Source organism: Dipodomys merriami, unplaced genomic scaffold (genome assembly GCF_024711535.1).
Source record: "Dipodomys merriami isolate MVZ:Mamm:240054 unplaced genomic scaffold, mDipMer1.0.p SCAF_3, whole genome shotgun sequence".
NCBI lineage: Eukaryota > Metazoa > Chordata > Mammalia > Rodentia > Heteromyidae > Dipodomys > Dipodomys merriami.
This window is the reverse complement of record NW_027204492.1, coordinates 80,015,422-80,036,898: the sequence shown is the minus strand read 5'-3', so window position 1 is coordinate 80,036,898 and position 21,477 is coordinate 80,015,422. Positions and strand designations below refer to the sequence as shown.

Here is a 21,477-nt window from a genome sequence, read left to right as displayed (position 1 = left end):
GGAAAAAAATCACATATTACATTAAGAATAATAACAATGAAGAAGAACTGCTTGTGTCCAAATCTTGGGGTTCATTTCGCTTAGCATCTTTTTATTGGTATATATTTTTATTGTAAAAATAGTGTACAGAGGGGTTATAGTTACATTAGTAAGCTAATGAGTACATTTCCTACTCAGCATTGTTACATCCTCCTTTGTTTTTCCCCTAACATTCCTTTCCTCCCCACTTCCCCATCTCCTCCCTCCCCTACTCCCCCAAAATTGTAAAGTTCATTTTCAACATAGTGTCTTGTACATCCCATAGTTACAGTGGGTCAACCTATATCCTTATTTCAGCATTTTGTTATTTCCATTCCCCTCCCCAACTTAGAAAAATGTATATATAAGATGCAGGGTGCAGACATCAAATACAGTGAAAACAGGGGTTATACCATGGGGGAAGAACATACAAAAGAAACAAAAAAAAATAGCATAGTACATTATAAATACATTAAAAACAACAGCAAGAAAGATAAAACTACTTGTGTCTATCTTGGAGTTCATTTCGCTTAGCATCATCTTACATGGTCATATGTACATAGCTTTTGAGCTTTTTTTTTTATTTTGGGGGGGAGTCCGGTCATGGGGCCTGAACTCTGGGCCTGGGCGCTGTCCCTCAGCTCTTCAGCTGAAGGCTAGCACTCTACCACTTGAGCCACAGCGCCACTTCCGGCTTTTTTCTTTTTGCTTATGTGGTGCTGAGGAATCAAACCCAGGGCCTCAGTCATGCAAGGCAAGAGCTTTACCACTGAGCCACCTTCCCAGCCCGCTTTTGAGCTTTTTAATTTTTAAATTTTTTTTTTATTTTTGGGTCCAGTCGTGGGGCCTGAACTCTGAGCCTGGGCACTGTCCCTTAACTCTTCAGCTCAAGGCTAGTGCTCTACCACTTGAGCCACAGTACCACTTTTGGCCTTTTTCTTTTTGCTTATGTGTTGCTGAGGAATCGAACCTAGGGCCTCATGTATGCAAAGCAAGCTCTCTACCACTGAGCCACCTTCCCAGCCCCAGCTTTTGAGCTTTTCTGCTTGTCCTAGACATATACTAGTTATTGCAAATAAGGGAAACTATGGAACCTATGCTTCTTGGGGACTGGCTTACTTCACTTAATATAATTTTCTCGAGGTTTTTCCATTTCCTAAAAATGGGGCTATGTCATTCTTTCTGATGGAGGCATAGAATTCCATATATATGTATATATATGTATATATATGTATATATATACATATATACATGTATCTCACATTATCTTGATCCATTCATCTACTGAAGGGCATCTAGGTTGGTTCCATATCTTAGCTATGGTAAATAATGCTGCAATAAATATAGTTGTGCTGGTAGCTTTGGTATGACCTTGTTTGTGGTCATTTGGGCAAATGCCCAAAAGTGGGATTGCTGGGTCATAGGTGAGCTCTATGTGGAGTCTTTTGAGGAACCTCCATACTACTTTCCAAAGTGGTTGAACAAGTTTACACTCCCACTAACAATGCAGTAAGGTTCTCTTTTGGCCACATCCCCTCCAGCATCAGTTGTTAAATTTCTTGATTATAGCCATTCTGACTGGGGTGAGGTGGAATCTCAATGTTGTTTTGATTTACATTTCTTTCTTTCTTTTTTTCTTTTTCTTTTGTTGTTTATGGGGCTTGAACTCTGGACCTGGGCTCTCTACCTGAGCACTTCAGCTCAAGTCTAGCATTCTACCAATTGAACCACAGTGCCACTTCCAGTTTTCTGAGTGGTCTATTGGAGATAAGTGTCTTACAGACTTTCCTGTCCTGGCTGGCTTTGAACCACAATTCTCAGATCTCAGCCTCCTGAGTAGCTAGGATTATAGGTGTGAGCCACCAGTGCCAGGCTTTGATTTTCATTTCTCTTAAAGGCAGAGATGTTGAGCAATTCTTGGCCATTCGTATTTCATCTTCAGAGAGGTCTCTCTTAAGGTCTTTAGCCTATTTTTTAATGAGGTGGCTGTTCCTTTGGGGGTTTGTTTTGGGGGAGTTTAATTTCTTGAGCTGTTGGTATATTTTAGATATGAGACTCTTTTCTGTTGTATGGCTAGTGAAGATCTTCTCCCAATCTGTGGGCTTCCTATTCCTTTTCCGTGCAGAAGCTCTGCAGTTTAATGCTATCCCATTTATCCAGCTTTTCTTTGATTTGTTGTGTTTCTGGATCTTTATTAAGAAAGGTTCGACCTGTGCCAAAGACTCCTAGTGTTTCTCCTATTTCAATTTTCAAGGTATCTGCTTTTACCTCTTGGTCTTTGACACATTTGAGTTGATTCCGGTGCAGGGTGATCTAGCTTTAGCTTTCTACATGTGTGTAGCCAATTCTCCCAGCACCATTTATTGAAAAGGCTGTCTTTCTTCCATCCTATTTTTTTGGCTCCCTTGTCAAACATTAGGTGGCCATAGGTCTGCGGGTTCATTACTGACTCTTCAAGTCGATTCCATTGATTCTCAGGTTTGTTCTTGTGCCAGTACCAAGCTGTTTTGATTACTATGGCTCTGCAATAGAGTTTGAGTTTGAGGTTCAGTATTGAAATTCCTCCAGCATTGTTCTTCCTGCTAAGAATTGTTTTTTGCTGTTCTGGGTCTTCTGTTGTTCCATATGAATTTTCGGATTGCTTCTTCTATTTCATTGAAGAAAGAAGTTGAGATCTAGATGGGCACTGCATTGAATTTGTAGATAGCCTTTGGCAAAATTGCCATTTTGACAATGTTAATCCTCCTCTTTCAAATTTTTGAAGTTTTCATTGTAGAGGTCTTTTACTTCTTTGGATAAGTTGACTCTTAGGCAGTTTTTTGAGGATATTGCAAATGGAGTTGTTTTCCTAATTTCAGCCTCTGTCTTATTGTTGGATTAGAGGAAAGCTACTGATTTTTTGTGGATTGATTTTTATACCCTGCTGCTTTGCCGAAGTTTTGGAAAGCTCAACTACCTTGGGAGTGGAGTTTATGGGGTTCTCTAGATATAGGATCATGTCATCTGCAAGTTTTACTCCTTTTCCTATTTGGATCCCCTTTATGTTTGCCTCTTGCCTTATTGCTCTAACTAGGAATTCTAATACTATATTGAACAGTAGTGGAGAGAGTGGACAGCTTTGTCTTGTTCCTGATTTTAGGGGAAATGGCTTTAACTTTTAATGGCTGTAGGCTTGTTATATTGAGGAATACTCCATGGATTCCTAGTTTCTCTAGAGCTTTCATCATGAAGGGGTGTTGGATCTTTTCAAATGCTTTTTCTGCATCTATAGAGACAATCATGTGGTTCTGGTGTTGCTTCTACTGATGTGTTGAGTTACATTAATTGATTTGCATATATTGAACCAGCTTTGCATCCCTGGAATAAATTCTGTTTGATCACAGTGTATAACTTTTTTGATTAGTTGTTGAAGTTGATTGGTCAGAATTTTGAGAAGTTTTATATCAATGTTCATCAGAGAAATGGGTCTATAGTTCTCTTTCTTCGTTGAGTCTCTGTCTGGTTTTGGGATGAGGGTTATGGTAGCTTCATAGAATGAGATTGGGAGTGAACTTTCATTTCTGAGTTCATGGAACAATTTGAGGAGAATAGGAGTGAATTTTCCTTTGAAGGCCTTATAGAATTTAGCTGTGAATCCATCTGGTCCTGGGATTTTCTTGGAAGGGAGGTCTCTTATTGCTGTTTCGATTTCATTACTTGATATGTGTCTATTTAGTTGGTTTGAGTCTTCTCAATTTTTGCTAGAAGTTCATCCAAGATGTTTTATTCATAAGGATTAAGATTATGGTTTTTATCCCTTAAGGCACACCTTTTTTATTGTGAAAATACCGTACAGAGGGGTTACAATTACATTGGCAAGGTAATTAGTACGTTTCTTATCAAGCATTGCAGCCTCCTCCTTTGTTTCCCCTTCCCATCCTTTCCCATCTCTCACCGCCCCCAACCAAAGTTGAAATGTTCGTTTTTCGACATAACGACTTGTATATCTCATTGTTGAAATGGGTCCACCTGTATCCCTATTTAAATGATTTGTTTTTTCCCTTCCCCTCCACAAATTATACCAACATCAAATACAATGAAAGCAGGGGTTATACTGTGGGGGAGGGACATAAAAAGCAACAAAGAAATCATCTTATAAATATTTTGGAAATAATAGTAAGAAAGAAAAAATATTTGAATACTTATCTTGGGGTCCATTTCACCTAACATCAACTTATCTGACCTTTTCTGCTTGACTCAGACATACACTAGTTATTGCAAATAAGGGAACCCACGGGACCTATGTTTCTTTGGGCCTGGCTTACTTCACTTAATATAATTTTTTCCAAGTCTTTCCATTTCCTCACAAATGGGGCAATGTCATTCTTTCTGATGGAGGCATAGAATTCCATTGTGTATATATACCACATTTTCTTGATCCATTCATCTACTGAGGGGCATCTGGGTTGCTTCCATATCTTAGCTATGGTAAATAATGCTGCAATAAACATAGTTGGGCTGGGAGCTTTAGTATGGTCTTGTTTGTGAGCATTTGGGTAAATGCCCAAAAGTGGGGTTGCTGGGTCATAGGGGAGCTCTATGTGGAGTCTTTTGAGGAACCTCCATACTACTTTCCAAAGTAGTTGAACAAGTTTACACTCTCACCAACAATGCAGTAAGGTTCTCTTCTGTCCACATCCCCTCCAGCATCTGTTGTTAGTAGAGTTCTGGATTATAGCCATTCTAACTGGAGTGAGGTGTTATCTCAATGTTGTTTTGATTTGCATTTCTTTTATGGCTAGAGAGGTTGAGCATTTCTTCATGTGTCTATTGGCCATCCTTCTTTCCTCTTCAGAGAAGTTTCTTTTTAAGTCTTTAGCCCACTTATTTATTGGGCAGTTGTTTCTTTGAGGATTTAATTTTTTTTTTTTTTGGTCGGTCGTGGGGCTTGAACTCTGGGCCTGGGCGCTGTCCCTCAGCTCTTCAGCTCAAGGCGAGCGCTCTACCACTTGAGCTACAGCGCCACTTCCGGTTTTCTGGTGGTTTATTGGAGATAGGAGTCTCGCGGTCTTTCCTGCCCGGGCTGGCTTTGAACCGCGATCCTCAGATCTCAGCCTCCTGAGTAGCTAGGATTACAGGCGTGAGCCACCAGCGCCCGGCCAGGATTTAATTTTTTGAGTTCCAGGTATATTTTAGATATGAGACCCTTGTCCGTTGTATGGCTAGTGACGATCTTCTCCCAATCCGTGGGCTTTCTATTGATCTTGCTAGCTATGTCCTTTAGGGCACACAATTTTATGTGGTTTTCTAATAGTCAATATAGATCTACTGAAATGCTAAGTAATAAGTTTGTAGAATGATTGTATATTGGAATACAGCTTAAGTAATGACAACTGTCAATAGAAAAAAGTGAAGAACAGTTCAATATAGAGGAAATGATACCTTTACTTCTTTTTTTCTAGCATTTTCTTTCTATTTATTTATTTCTATTTAGCGTAGTTTTAATTGGTATTCGCAGAAAACCATGTCAACATTGCACAAGAAATGTCTAGAGATCCAGTACAGCAAGACAGAGTCGTCTATCTTTTTCATATTCTTACAACTTTCTTTTTTTCTGGAATTTCTGATATTAGTGTTGTTTTGTTATTTATTTTGCAGGCAGTCATTTTCCCCCTAGGAATGTATAACTTTTTGTTCTTGATGTTTTGGAATTTCATGAAGCTGTCTTAGGTACTGATAATTTTTTTTAAAAATCTCTTCTGATTGAGTTCCTTTAATTCAGAAACTTTTTTTTCTTTCCCACTTGTGGAGATATTCTTCTTAAATTTTTCTAATTTTTCCCTTCCTTGGTTATGTCTCAAACATTTATTATAGAAATATTAGAATTCTTGAGTTATTACTCATTTTCTTTCATCATATATTTCTGCCTCTTGGACTTATATTCTGGAAGATATTATTAAATATGTATCTTAGGTGGTTTGTGTGTGTATGTGTGTATGTGTGAGAGAGAGAGAGGGGTGGTAGAGAGAGATGCTGGGGATGGATTTCAGGGCCTTGAACATGTTGTATTCCTAGCTTATTATTCCTTTCTTTTCCCTTTCCTCTTCTACTATTCCCCATATCATTTCCTCTTCCCCTTTCCTTCTCTCTTCTCTCCTCTCCCCTTCTCCCTTTTCTTCACCTTCCTTTTGCCAGTACTGGAGCTTGAATTCAGAGCCTCTCACTCATGCTTAGCTTTTCACTCAGTGCTGGCACTCTACAACTTGGAGATTTTTGTAGCTATACTATTCCTACATGGATTCTAGCTTCTGGTTTCTTCCAAGCTTTTTCACCTGAGAAAACATGTCCCAGAAATATGTGTATTTCATATCTTGTGGTGCTAGGGAAAGAACTCAAGACATTGTATATGCTATCACTGCGTCTAACCTTTAGCCCCCATACTTAAATTTTTGTTGAAATTTTCTATCTGATGATGACAACCTGGTTCTATTTGATTGTATGATTTTATTCTTCCCTCTATTCTTTTCTTGCCATTTAATGAGGTATCAACAGAAGAGAACTTAATGAGTATCTTTAATCAATCTTCCTGAAACAGAAGCTCTTTTATATAATTTGTTTATAATATTGAACAAAAGAGAGATCATACCTACTTCTCCTTTTTAGTTAAATTAATGGGGAATCCTAGAACATTAGCCTAGAGGTATTTGCATAGCTAATAGTGAAGGTTTAAAAAAAGAAAGAAGACCCAAAATGGAGAGAAATGATTTTGCCTTGAACAGAGGTAGGTAACTATGACCTGGACAGGTCAAGTTATGGATAGTTACCTTAAAGTAGAGATACTATGTCCCTGGAAACCTAGTATTAAAGCCTCTTTTTTTGATGCCAGTCCTGGGGCTTGAGCTCAGGGCCTGGGCACTGTCACTGAACATTTTTACTCAAGGCTAGTTAGTGCTCTACCACTTGAGCCACAGCTCCACTTCCAGCTTCCTTTGGGTGGTTAATTGGATTCTCTTGAACTTTCCTGTCCTGGTTGGCTTTGAATATGATCCTCAGATCTCAGCCTCCTGAATAGCTAGGATCCCAGGAGCGAGCTGCCAGCACCTGGCATTAGGGCCTCTTTTGGTGATCAATCATTCAACAAATTCATATTTAGTACCTATGATGGGTTAGTTAGATTTCAGTTCTAAGTTTCAGTCTACAGAGAGCTATCTAATAAGAAATACAGTTGGAATGAATGTTGAATGAATGTTTGAAAATGTTCCATTTTCAAAGAATGATATTTGTATATGCTGATATGTGTGTGTTTGTATGTGTGTGTAAATTTTTTGTTGCCCACTAGACTTGATAATTTCTGGAATGGAAAGAATTGGTAAGATATACAAAAAAATCCCTTCTCAGTGAGGGATATTGTGTCTGCAACAGTATATGTAATTACTTTTGAAATCAAAACCAATACAGTAAACTATGTACTTGTTTTAATTAATAGGAGCTCTCCTAAATACATGATTATTATTATATCTACTTGACTGTGTTTAGAATTTGCTGACAAAGATCTTTACCAAAAAGAAGAAAGGTTTCTAACTTAAGTATTAAAGCTTTTTTTCATTTAAATCAACCAGGGAACATTGGCTCAGATCTATAATCCTAGATCCTTAGTAGGCTGAGAGCTGAAGATCATGATTTGAAGCCAACCAGGACAGACAATCTGAAACTCTTACCTCCACATAATTAGCCAAAAGCTGAAAGAGGAGCCATGATTCAAGTGGTAGACAGCCAGCCTTGAGTAAAAAGGTGAGCAAGAATGCTCCAGTTCAAGCTCCAAAATTGGAAAAACAAACACCAATGTCCAAGAAGAATTATTGTATTAAGAGGTATACACATATCTTAGTATGGACACAATATAGAGCTTTAACCAAAATTCTATGTTACTATTTTCAAGTCCCTAAAGGGGGTTCTTCTAAATAAAGCATATGTCTAAGAGATAAATGTCCCTTAAATGTCTACTAGTATTTTTATGCAAGAAGGAATAATCACTGGCCACCAGTAGCTCATGCCTATAATCCTGGCTACTCATGGTTGAGATCTAGACAGTGGTTCAAAGCCAGCTTAACGAGGAAATTGGGGAGACTATTATCTCCAATTAATCAGCAAAAGTGGGAAGTAGAGCAGTGGCTCAAATGTTAGAGTGCCAACCTTGAGCAAAAAAGGTAAAGGACACTGCCTAGGCCCTGAGTTCAAGACCCAGGACATGCACAAAGTAAAAAAGGAGACATATGACATAGTACAAAATGGTAAATTGGAAATAATAAAGAATAGCAAAGATATACATGAAAATAGAATAAAAATGTACTTAAGATAAAATATACTTTAGAGAAACATTAAATATTATGAAGAGTTTTTTCCTATTGATAAAAGATACTATCAAGAATCTATAGCACTGATAAATCACATTCCAGACAGCAGAATTATGAGGCATATAAGGCAAAACTGCTAAAAATACAAAAAATGTGGACAGATACATAATCAGTATGAATTGTCAATCATGTGTGTCGGTTGTGTTATAATAAAAGCCAACTGTAAAATCTCAGTAGTTTGGTACAGTGAAAATGTATTACTCATGCTACATGTGCAGTTTGAATCACCAGAAGATTCTGTTTTCTGTTGACTCACTACTTTTTATCACTGCCACTATCTTAATATAATATATTGAGATAAACTACTGAAGAAGAAAAGCAGCAACAGAGAATTTTGCATGGAAATAGTATGCTTCTGCTTCCAATGACAGTTGAACTCCTCAATCCAATTTCTAGTTGGGTCCCATGCCCATAATTCTAGCAACTCAGCCTATCAGAGGATTCGGTTCAAAACAGTCCAGATGGGAAAGTCCATGAAACTTATCTTCCATTAACCGCCCAAAAGATGGAAGTGGAGCTGTAGTTCAGGTGGTAGAGGGCTAGCCTTGTGAGAACAGGAGGCCGTGAACTCAAGCTACGTGCACACACACACACACACACACACACACACACACACACACACACACACACAATTGCAAGGGTTAAAAGAAGGACAGTTTTTCCATGGGCCTGGAAAGCCTGGAGAAGAAGATATCAGTAAATATAAGATATATCTGGTACAAAGGATAATTTATCAGTATCTCCAAAATTTAAAATATGCATGCTTTCAATTTTAGTAACTATCCTTCAGACATACTAGGTAAGTAGATAAAGCTATATTGCAAGAACATTTACTTTGTAATATGTTTGTAATAGAAAAAATGAATTTTATGGTTACATTATCTAAAAAAGTATACTTTTCCCTCTCCCTGTTTTCTTATTTGCCTTATTTTTCTTAATAGCAACTATAATTACATCATAACAAATCATACTTATTTGTTAATTATTGTCCCCATGATCTTTATAAGGGAATAGTTTTCCTTTACCTAGAATAGCAATCGATGTGCAGTAGATATTCAATACTTATTGAATGAATAATGAATGGCTGACTAACTGGCTTAGTTCATAAAAAATATGAACATGGACATACTATGCTTCTGTATAAAATAATATATGACAATAAAAATGAAGAAAAGATGTCTAAGAATATTAACTGATAAGGAAAACAATGAGAAATAAGTGTAGAAAGATGATATAAGTAATTTTATATATAATTTTCCAATCACATATTCTTTTAGTGTGGATGTATGTTTGTGTGAGAGAGTGAGACAGAGACACAGATAGAAAGACTTAGAGAAACAGAGAGAGAGAGACAGACAGAGAGAGACAGAGAGAGAGAAAGAGAGAGAGAGAGAGAGAGAGAGAGAGAGAGAGAGAGAGAGAGAGAGAGAGAGAGAGAGAGAGAGAGAGAGAGAGAGAGAGAGAGAGAGAGAGAGAGAGGAATATATTCTGGGGTTTGTAATTATGGCCTGGGAACTGTTCCTTAGCTTTTTCACTCAAGACTAGTGTTCAACCACTTGGGCCACAGCTCCACTTCGAGCTTTTGTTTTCCAGTGTGTTAATTGGAGACAAGAATCTCAGGGATTTTCCTGTCTGGGATGGCTCCAAACCATGATCCTCAGATCTCAGTGGCTAGGATTACAGGAATGAGCCATCAATACCTAATCAATCACATATCCTTTAAGAAAAGAATTGTTCAGAATACATTTACTGTTTGCTTATTATGTAGGTTTTTAGATGCTATGATATACCAGTAAGCAAACAAATTTCCTGTTTTAATGAGCTTAAACTTTAGTGCAGTTGGCAAGGACTTGCATACACATAGAAATTCCCGAAAAGTTAAGGCATTTAAGAAACAGTAACTACCTATGAACAGGGGGTTGTGAACAATTTGGAAATTTCATTTTCACTATTTTATTCTATTCCATTTCTTTCCACAAATATGTTCTTAAATTTTTAAGCTTAAAAGCTCTTAGTACAACATAATTCTAAATATAAAAATGAGAAATTTGGGGGAAAATGAAAATACTTTATTTTCGCTTTTGTATAGATAGAATCCTGCATCCAATTATTTAGTCAACTTGTATCACATAGTTGTCTTAAATGCTAAATATAATCACCATTTTAATAACTGAGAATAATATGCTATTATATGGGTTTAGTAAGCTTACAAATCTATTGCCTACTAATAGGGAAAATGTTTTTTGTTTATTTTTTCTAGTGCTTGTAGTAGAGCTTGAACTCAGGGACAGGCCATACCTATATCTACCCTGTGGACCAGGTAAAAAGATGAGGGGGGTATAATTGGGTGGGGGGAGGGGGGTAAAATTGGGTGGGGGGAGGGGGGAGGCGGGGAAGGGAAGTGAAGGGTAAACAAAGGAGGAGGCTGCAATGCTTGGTAAGAAATGTATCCATTATCCTGCCCATGTAATTGTAGCCCCTTTGTACAGTATGTTCTCAAATAAAATAAAATACAATTTAAAAAAAAAAAAAAAAAAAAGATGAGTCCTTCCTTAGCATCGTATGTCAATGGATCTGTTAGCAAAACCATGAACATTTTGCTAAAATATTCCAAACTTTAAAAAAATTAGGTAAAAATTAAAAGTGGCAAGCATATTTTGAACTATAAATATGTTGTGTTTATGTTCAGCTACATAGCAACAGCATCTTGAGATAGTTAAGTGAGTAATCATATTTTTTAATAAATCAAGAAGCAGAGACAAGAATGGTGGCACATGCCTATAATTCCAACTACTTAGGAGGAGGAGAGTTCAAAGTCAACCTGGGAATATTAGTTAGATACTGTCTCAAAAACAAAATGTAAGTGGTAGATCATTGACATTGCATGTGCAAGGTCTTTTTCAATTTTTAGTAGGAAAAAAAATCAAGTCAGGCCGGGCGCTGGTGGCTCACGCCTGTAATCCTAGCTACTAGGAGGCTGAGATCTGAGGATCGCGGTTCAAAGCCAGCCCAGGCAGGAGAGACCGTGAGACTCCTATCTCAAATAAACCACCAGAAAACCGGAAGTGGCGCTGTAGCTCAAGTGGTAGAGCGCTCGCCTTGAGCTGAAGAGCTGAAGGACAGCACCCAGGCCCAGAGTTCAAGCCCCACGACCGACAAAAAAAAAAAAAAAAAAAAAAAAAAAAAAAAATCAAGACAGAATTAAACACAAAAGGATAGTTTCACAAAGCAGAAGATCAGATTATTAGAAAATAGTTGGTTTTAGTCTCATAGGTATAATCTAGAACTTGATTCTGAATATCAATTCTAGAGTCACAGGATACATATATATATATATATATATATATATATGTACACACACAAATTCACATATATACATACATATATACATATATATGTATATTCCAAGGCAGTCTAATATTTGACATTCATGCTTTCTTATCAAAGTTATTCTTAAAAATCTACCAAGGCCAACTCAAGTAATGTTTCCTTTATCAATCCTTTTTTTCTTTTGGTGCTAGTCCTGGGGCTTGAACACAGGGACTATCCACCGTCCCTGGGCATTTTTGCTCAAGGCTACTGCTCTACCACTTGAGGCCACAGCAGTAATTCCAGATTTTTGGTTGTGAATTGGAGAAAAGAATCTCATGGACCTTCTTGTCCAGGTTGGCTTCGAGCTGTCAAGTCTCTTATGTAGCTAGGACTGAGCCAAGGGCACCTGGCTTTATCAATCACTTTTTCACTTTATGAAATACTCCTCTCCAAATTTGTCTGATGGAATCCTAAGACTAGCCTAATGGTTTAGGAGGTATTTTCTGGCTGTGAACAAATGCCTTATTATAGAACCATTAATTAAGTTCAAAGTCAAACCTGGCTTAGATACAGAAATTTGGGAAATGATTTCATTCTGAAAATGTGAAAAACACATTTGAAGCAGATGATAACTCTAAGAAGAGTCACTCAAGTATTAAAATGATAATCTGAAAGTGCTTCATAGAAAAACCAAATTTTCTATTAGCTTTATCATGTAGGTTAAATTACTCAATCAACACAGGACAAATTGGGTGGGGAACCTGCCTGGGTAGGCTCCATAAATAATGGCCTCATAGAAAGTCTGTAGAAGGACTTTTGGTACCATGTGGTACTTATCCCCAGCAAAACAGTCTAGTCCCCTCTAATCTATCATATGCCTAGGAAAAGATAGAAAAATATTCCCATAAATGGACTACATGGAAACTTATCTGCTCACTTTAGAAAATATTTGGAAATGGCACAGAAAGGGAAACACCCACGTTAGTTTTAACAGTTGTTTTTTCTTTTGTTTATTTTTACCAGAACAATATTTTTGTCATTCATAGGACACAGAAAAATCTCCCCATAAGAGGTTATATAGAAAAATTAAGTTCAAAAGAAAAGAACGTGCATACTCAAATTAGGCAAGAATATGCTTTATCTTAAAAATATGTGAAGTAATATAATTGTGAAATGCCTTAATTCGCATGATATATTACTTGTTACATTAACCAGATTAAATTGCTCTGATAAATCTACATGTAAATCTATCTCTCTATATATTTATGAATGTATTTGCATGGCTGAGCATGTGTTTTAGAAATTCTAATTTTTTAAAAAGATCTTCTTCTAGCCAGGTACTAGCTCATGCCTTTGATCCTAACTGGTAGGGAAGATGAGATCTGGAAAATTGTGGTTTGAAGCCAGCCTAGACAGAAAAGCCCAGGAGAGTCCATGTCCAAAATGACCAGCTAAAAGCAGGGCTGGAGGTATGGCTCAGTGGTAGAGCACCAAAAAAGCAAACAACCCAAGAAAGCCTGAAGCCCTGAGTTCAAACCCCAGTATTAACTAAGTATTAAAAAGCACTAAAAAGATGGGAAAGTGGGTATTTTCACAATAAAAAAAGAAAGCACATAAAAAAAGATGGGAAAGTGGGAACAGCTTATGGACTGGAAAAGGGAGGAAAGGTAGGAGAATCAGAATTAAATCTGGTGCTCTCAGGTAGATTAAAAGGACTGGGGAAATTATGGGACCTGCCCAACTATGAAGGACAGCTCATTATTCAAAATATATTCTACATTTTTGGGAAATGCAGATGAGAATCACACTAGACAACCCAGTACCTAACAGACACAGAGATCAAACAATAGACTGTGGAGTCAGACTACTTTAATCTTTGCTATGACAAAATGTTTTACCCTAAGACTGTAAATCTCTCTACTCCTCAATTTCCTCCTCTATGGATTAGTTAATGCTTAACAAAACTTTTAGAAGAAGAGTGTGTGACAAAAGTGAGTGTTAAAAAATTTTGTTAAATAAGGAAACTTAGGCCTGAGAGTGTGGCTTAAGTTGTAGAGCACCTGCCCAGAAAGTGTAAGGTTTTCCAGGAATCCCACTTTTGGGCATTTACCCAAATGATCACAAACAAAGCTACCAGCACAACTATATTTATTACAGCATTATTTACCATAGCTAAGATATGGAACCAACCCAGATGCCCCTCAGTAGATGAATGGATCAAGAAAATGTGGTATATATACACAATGGAATTCTATGCCTCCATCAGAAAGAATGACATTGCCCCATTTGTTAGAAAATGGAAAGACTTGGAAAAATTATATTAAGTGAAGTAAGCCAGGCCCAAAGAAACATAGGTCCCATGGTTTCCCTTATTTGCAATAACTAGTATATGTCTGAGACAAGCAGAAAAGGTCAGATAAGTTGATGTTAGGTGAAATGGACCCCAAGATAAGTATTCAAATGTTTGTTCTTTCTTGCTATTGTTTCTAACATATTTATAAGATTATTTCTTTGTTGCTTTGTATGTCCCTCCCCCACAGTATAACCCCTGTTTTCACTGTATTTGATGTTGGTATAATTTGTGGAGGGGAAGGGAAAAAACAAATTGTTTAAATAGGGATACAGGTAGACCCATTGCAACAATGAGATGTACAAGATGCTATGTCGAAAAACAAACTTTACAATTTAGGTGAGGTGGGGAGAAGTGTAGTTGTGGAGATGGGAGGGAAGAGATGGTAGGGGAAAAACAAAGGAGGAGGCAACAATGCTTGATAAGAAATGTACTCATTACCTTGCTCATGTAACTGTAACCCCTCTGTACAGTGTTTTCACAATAAAAACTTATTTTTTTAAAAAAGAAAGTATATGGTTTTGAGTTCAAACACCAATAGCAGGGAAACGTGTGTGTGTGTGTGTGTGTGTGTGTGTGTGTGTGTGTGTTACCTAAGCCATAAAACTTGATATGTCTACCTAGGTTTCAACTTCTCCTTTTTTTATTTACTAAGTTTAATAAAGTAAATTTTCCTCAAGCCAGATCTAGTGGTATATGCCAACACTTTGGAGGCAAAGGAAGGTAGACTGGAAGCTTGAGATGAGCCTAGGCTACATAGTGAGTTCAAGGCAAGCCAGAGCCACATAGTGAGACTTTTTCAAACAAAAATTCAAGAAACAAGTATTGTAGCTCGTATTTCTTCAAGTTTTAACAAAGTAACTTGTACACTCTGGACTTTCGAACATAAATACAAGCCTGTGGTTTCCTGTCAAAAGCAATAAGCTAGAAGGAAGTTCATGAAATGGCCATTAAACACTTAATCATTTTTTGTGTGCTTTAACTAGGGCTTTAACTCAGGCCCTCAGGCTCTTTCTTGGCCTTTCCCCTCAAGTCTGGCATTCTACTGCTTAAGCCTACACCTCCACTTCTGACTCTCCAGATGGATAATGGAGATAACAATCACAGGGACTTTTCTGCCTAGGTGGTATTGGAATCATTGTCCTCAGATTTCAGACTCCTGAATAGCTAGGATTACAGGCATGAGCCACCAGTGCTGGGCTTACTTCAAATTACTCTTAGAATAGGAACATGCTTAATTGAGTGTCTTAACTTTTCTTAGTTCCAACCCTGCAAACTGATTTTAAAATTTCTAATTGTACTCTTCTATGTACTTTAAACTGAGATGTTGACTTTGCAATCTACAATTTGTAAGAGAACATGAGATTGTAGCACAGAAGAAGCCATAGAATAGGAAATAGCATCAACAACATGCTTCCACCTTTGTTTATGCAGACTCTTGCTTCCAGCCCCCCATTGGTTGAGTCCTCCTCCTGGTAGATTGGTTTCTAATGTGTAAGCAACCATTATACCACCCCCAGTTTGAGTAGTAAGGAGACTACAGCATTGAAAAATATGAAAGGTGTTGGTTTCTCTTTTTGTTTATCACCTATAATACATTCATCAAAGTAGGACAGACAAGCATATACTTCTGTCTTCTGTGTGTCTATTACTGTGTATAAACAAGGCAGAGCTCCTCATGAAGCTTAGTGAGTATGGCTTTAACATCTGCCAGGGTCATATGATATAAACACAAATTTCTACATTCTCCAGCCAATTTCCTATTGTCTGCACTGCCTTCCGTCTCATGGATTGCTTCTTCCCAGGGTGAAGCCTTTAGATCTTACTTTGAAAACATTTTATTCTAGATAGGTAGATAAGTATGTTGGAAATCAGAAGAGGTAGATATTTACATTGTTGCATATAAAGAACAGGGACTCATAATAAAGCTTGACAAACTAGGAAGAACCCCCTTTTGCAAATCTGAGGAAGAATGAGACATGGACCACTCAAGGCCAGAAGGATGGACGTCTGAAAGTTTTTATTTTAATTGGATAATTCTTCAATTTCTCCATTAATATGCCTCCAATATGCCTTTTCAGCTTTCCTCAACATATTGTCTAGATAAAAAAATCACTACAAGTGGTTCAGCCACATACCACTTGCTCCCCAAGCCATATGCCAACATGCCATCTAATCATATATTTCCTGTAGTTTTTTATGTCTTATATTTCTAGTTGTATTTTTAGCACTTTCTGAAAATTTATAAGAAATTATTGCAATTTTTTGTATTTGCTATAAGACTGGTTTTATGGACTAAAATGTATTTTAGTGTCAGGAAACTTCCTGAGCTACAGAGAAAATATGTTGTTTGCAGCTACTGAATGAAAAACTCTGTGGATATCTATTAAGTCCATTTGAGCTACAATGGCTTTGATGTTTCTTTGTTGAATTTTTGATGAGCATGGGGTGTTAAAGTTGCTTATTGCTGTATCTGGAGCTATCTATCTCTTTATGTTCAGTGATGTTTGTTACATGAAATCAAGTGCACCTGTCTAAAGCATATGTATTTCTATTTCTTATATTTTTATTTTTTCTACCTTAGTGTTATTGTAAAGGTGATGTAAAAGGGGATTACAGTTACCAAAGACAGGTAATAAGTAAATTTCTTTTAGAACAATGTCACCTCTTCCTTCGTTTTCCCCCAGATTTTCCCTCCTGACACCCCTCTTCCACAAGTTGTATAGTTCATTTTCAACATAGTGTCTAGTATCACTGCTGAATTTGTTCATCCTTTGTCCCTCCATTTCTGTGCTCCTCCTTATTCCCTCCATAGGGTTTCAATTTAACATGTCAGTTTGTAAGTACAATGTACCTTGTTTTGTGTTGTATTGGTACAAGGGCTTGAACTCAGGGCCTGGGTGCTGTCCCTGAGCTTTATTTATTCAAGGCTAGAGCTCTACTACTTGAGCCACAGCTCCTCTTCTGGTATTTTGGTAGTTAATTGGACATAAGGGTCTCTCAGACTTTCTTGCCCAGGCTGTCTTGGAACTGCCATCCTTAGATCTCAGCCTCCTGAGTAGCTAGGATTACAGGTGTGAGCCACAGGCGCCCAGCACTCTCTTATGCTTTTAAGTATGGATCTTATGAAATTGTATTCTCTTGATGATGACAGTAATGAAGATAGGACAGATCATTCATTCACTGGGACTTTCTCTCTGTCCATATGTCCCTCTCTGTCTCTGTCTGTCTCTTTCCCTAAGACAAATGAAGAGTGTAGAGTGAATTCCCCTCCGAAATAAAAGAGAACTTTTCTTAAACTTTCTCTTTACTTTTCTCATTTTGTAAGTGTAAGACAATCCAGGTGCCAGTGGCTCATGCCACTCATGCTACTCAGGAGACTGAGATCTGAGATTTATGGTTCAAAGCCAGCCTGGACAGTTCTAGATATAATCTAGATATCCAATTTTCTAATATCATTTATTGAAAAGAGTATCCTTCTCCACAACATGTTCATAGCACCTTTGTCAAAATCAGTTGCTTGTAAATGTATAGGCTTACTTCTAGGTTCTGTATTCTGATCCATTGATATATGTTTCTGTTTTTGTCAGTACCATGCTGGTTTGCTTACTACTGCTTTGTAGTATTCTTTATGATCAGGTAGCATTCTTAGGTCTGCTCAAAATGACTTTGATTACTTGACATTCTTTGTGTTCCACAGAAGTTTAGAACTTTTTTCCAGTTCTGTGAAGAATTCCAGGGGTTTCAGTAAACCTGTGAATCACTTAGATAATATGAATGTTTTCATAATCTAGGAACATAGGATATCATTTTGCTTTATTGTGTCCTCTTCAATTTTTCATCAATCTTTTATAGTTTTCACTGTAGATATCTTTTACTTGATTAGTTAAATCAATTCTTAGATTCTTTTTTTTTTGAGGGGGGGGTCCGGCCGTGGGGCCTGGGCCTGGGCACTGGCCCTCAGCTCTTCAGCTCAAGGCTAGCACTCAAGTGGTAACTTGAGCCACAGCGCCACTTCCGGCTTTTTTCTTTTTTCTCATGTGGTGCTGAGGAATCGAACCCAGGACCTCATGCATGCAAGGCAAGCGTTCTACCACTGAGCCACCTTCCCAGCCCTTACATTTTTTTTGTAGTTATTGTACATGGGGTTGACTTCTTGTATTCTTATTTAGATAATTCGGAACTGACTTTTATTTCTTCATTGAATTTCTCTGTTTATATATTTAAAAGTTTCTCTGTGCCTTATTCAAGTTCATTGAGTTTTCATACAACAGCTGCTTAAAATTCTCTGAGATTTCTCTCCTATATTGATTACTGATAGGTTGATTTCTGGCACGTCATTAGGTGAGATCATGATTTCCTAAAAGTTCTTGATGTCATCTAAACATTTAAAAGTCAATGATTTATTTAGTTTTTCTAGCCTGATTTTATTTGTGCCCACTTTCCATAAATTTTAACAGGCAGCTCATTTTCTCTGGGTCTGTAAACACTTCCAATATTACAGCAGTACAACACTAGATGGGACCCAGGTCCAGATTTGCCAGGAGTCTGCTATTGGAATGTTTTCACCATTTCATTAGGGAGGGCAATCAAAATCCGGAATTTCCCAAATATGCCATTGTTTTATTATTCAGAAAGACTACTTGAAAAGTGTAGTCTGTGCTCACAACCCTCTCCCTGGGGCCAGGATATTTAAATCTGAGTGTTTTGTTCATAGTTACTGACCTGTAGTCTGACAGTATATGATTCTGTCCAGTTATGGAAAGAATCACTATGGATGAACAAATGCCAGTCTTCTATCTCACATCTGTGTCCACTAAAGCCATCAAAACATAGTCATGTGCTAAGTTCACAGTTCACCAAGATTACTTAACACTGGATAAGGACTAAGTGCTCTACCCACACTTGTATGAGCTTCCTATTGCTGATATTAATTTATGCATGGTCCAAGACCACTGCAAATGGCCATAGAGAATTCTAGCTGGAGTAGAATCTAGGTAGGTTGAGGTCTCATATCTTCCCCTAGGACTAGAGGGTGTTGCAGAGACTCTGTCCATAATCAGGTCTGGGCTGATATCTATCAGGATCAGCTTCGTGTGAGATTTCACCAGCTCCACATGAAGTTCCATGGCCAACTTGTGATTACTACCTATGCTTACAAACCTCAGTATAAGAGGGCTGTTGTACCATGCTATGAAGACTGAGTTAGGGGCACTGTTGGAGAAGGCAGATCCTTAGAGTTCTGGGTTGTTGCTCATCTGGGACATGCCTGAGTCTCTTAGTCACAATGGCCTATGTACTCTCAGGGGTACAGTGAGACCCACACAAAGCCAACATGTGTCTGTCCCATTATGACACATGCTTCCACCCAGTACCAAGATAGATTAGACTTCCATCTATGAGCATCATCCTGGCAATAGCTGTGCAACCTGAGGTTAGGAGGTATACTAGTAATTCCTAGTCCATAGACTATGTTTCTTGAGGTTCTTAGTAGGCAAAGTGGGTGAAGCCTACGCACAAAGCAGATACTATTCAGGATTTTCTTTTGCCAGACCTGCCTGTTATTCTTGTGTTTACCCATTCCTGGAGTGCTTGCAGCTTACAGGCTTTCAAAGGAGAGGACAGGTAGCCTCTCTTTGGTCTCTTATTCTTGTTAATTTAACATGTAAAAGAAGGTAGGGTGAAAGGGAAGTTTAACTGTTTATTTCCCCTTTACTCATTGATTTTTATGTTTGAGTCGGCCCTTTTGATATTTGTTAAAAATAGTATGATTTCCCTGTCTTCTCATCTATCTCTCCTGCCTCACAGAATTACATCACATATGTTATAATAGCTTTCATTTAAAAGATGAAAGAGGCCTGGCATAGTGGCTCAAGCCTGTAATCTTACCTACTTGTGAGGCTGGCTCCAGGACAGTCTGGGACAAAAAGAAGTTCTTGAGATTCCACCTCAAGCAATGGCTGGGTGCTCTGGCTTGCCCATATTATCTCAAGGATCATAAGGAAGCACAAGTAGGATGAATCCAGCCCAGGGTGGCCCAGGAAAAAAAGGGAGCTCTGATTGCAAAACTAATGAGCAAAGGAGTTTGAGGCATGGCTCAACTGGTAGAGCATCTACTTAACAAACATTAGGCACTGAGTTCAATCCCCAGTATCTCAAAAGGAAAAGAAAATTAAGAAATGAAGGAAGAAAAAGAGAGGAAGGAAGGGAGGGAGGGAGAGAAGGAGATACATTACTGGAGAAGTAAGGAAGAAAGAGAAAGAAAGAAAGAGGAAAGAAAGAAAGAAAGAAAGAAAGAAAGAAAGAAAGAAAGAAAGAAAGAAAGAAAGAAAGAAAGAAAGAAAGGAAAGAGAAAGACAGGAAGGAAGGAAGGAAGGAAGAAAGGAAGGAAGGAAGGAAGGAAGGAAGGAAGGAAGGAAGGAAGGGACATTACTGGGGAAGGAAGGAAGAAAGAAAGAAAGAAAAGTACTTGAGAGGATGCAGAGAAAAGATAACATTGTTGGTTGAAATGTAAATTAGTATATCCATTGTGGGAAACAGTTTTCTCAAAAACTAACTAAATTACCCTACAATCCAATAATTTCTCTTATGGGTCTATATGCAAAGGAATTATCAACAATATGTTGAAAAAATACCTCCATTCTCATGTTCACTTGCAGCATTATTCACAGTATCAAAAACGTGGAAATAATCTATCACTACAAAAAATTTCTCATTGTATTATACTTCATTCTCTTGCTTTCTCCCTAACCACTAGCAATCAGTAAATTTGTTCTGCATTTCACTCATATTGTCATTTACAAAATATTTTACAAATGGATTCACTCAGAATGTCAGTGTATGGCTTTTTGTGATTTTTTTCACTCACAAAGAGATTAATTTAACTGTTGCATGTATCAACTAATTCATTTATATTGGTGAGTTACATTCCATGATAGTATAGTTTAAAATTCACTCAATGAAGGACATTAGATTATGTATAATCACTGGCTATTATGAATTAAGCTGCTATGATACCAATGTACAGGTTTCTGTGTAGGCCTAGGTTTTATTTATCTGAGACAGATGCTCAATTGCAATTCCCAAATCACACAAATCAACACATTTTACTTTTATAATAAGTTGTCGTATTTTCCAGAGTAATCACCAGCTTATGTTTCCACCAGTAAACTATGAGTGATTTGGTGGTTTTTTTCTTTCATACATCATTCCCAACACTTGGTATGATAGTTATTTTGTTTTTTTCAAATTGTAGTCATTCTGAAAAATATGTAGTAATACCTCATTGTCTTAGTCCAGTTCTTGCTGATGTAAAAGAATAGCTGAGATTGGGTGATTTATAGTGAACCGAAACTTATTTCACTTGTAGTTCTGGAGGCTGGGAAATCTAAAATCTGAGGGCCT

At 37.5% G+C, this 21,477-nt stretch overlaps 1 pseudogene; it reads right to left on the bottom strand.

Moving 5' to 3' along the window:
• Nucleotides 1-19,202, bottom strand: part of LOC138839867 (etoposide-induced protein 2.4 homolog pseudogene) — a 59,231-nt pseudogene extending 40,029 nt beyond the window's left edge.
• Between the last annotated feature and the right edge of the window lie 2,275 nt (nt 19,203-21,477).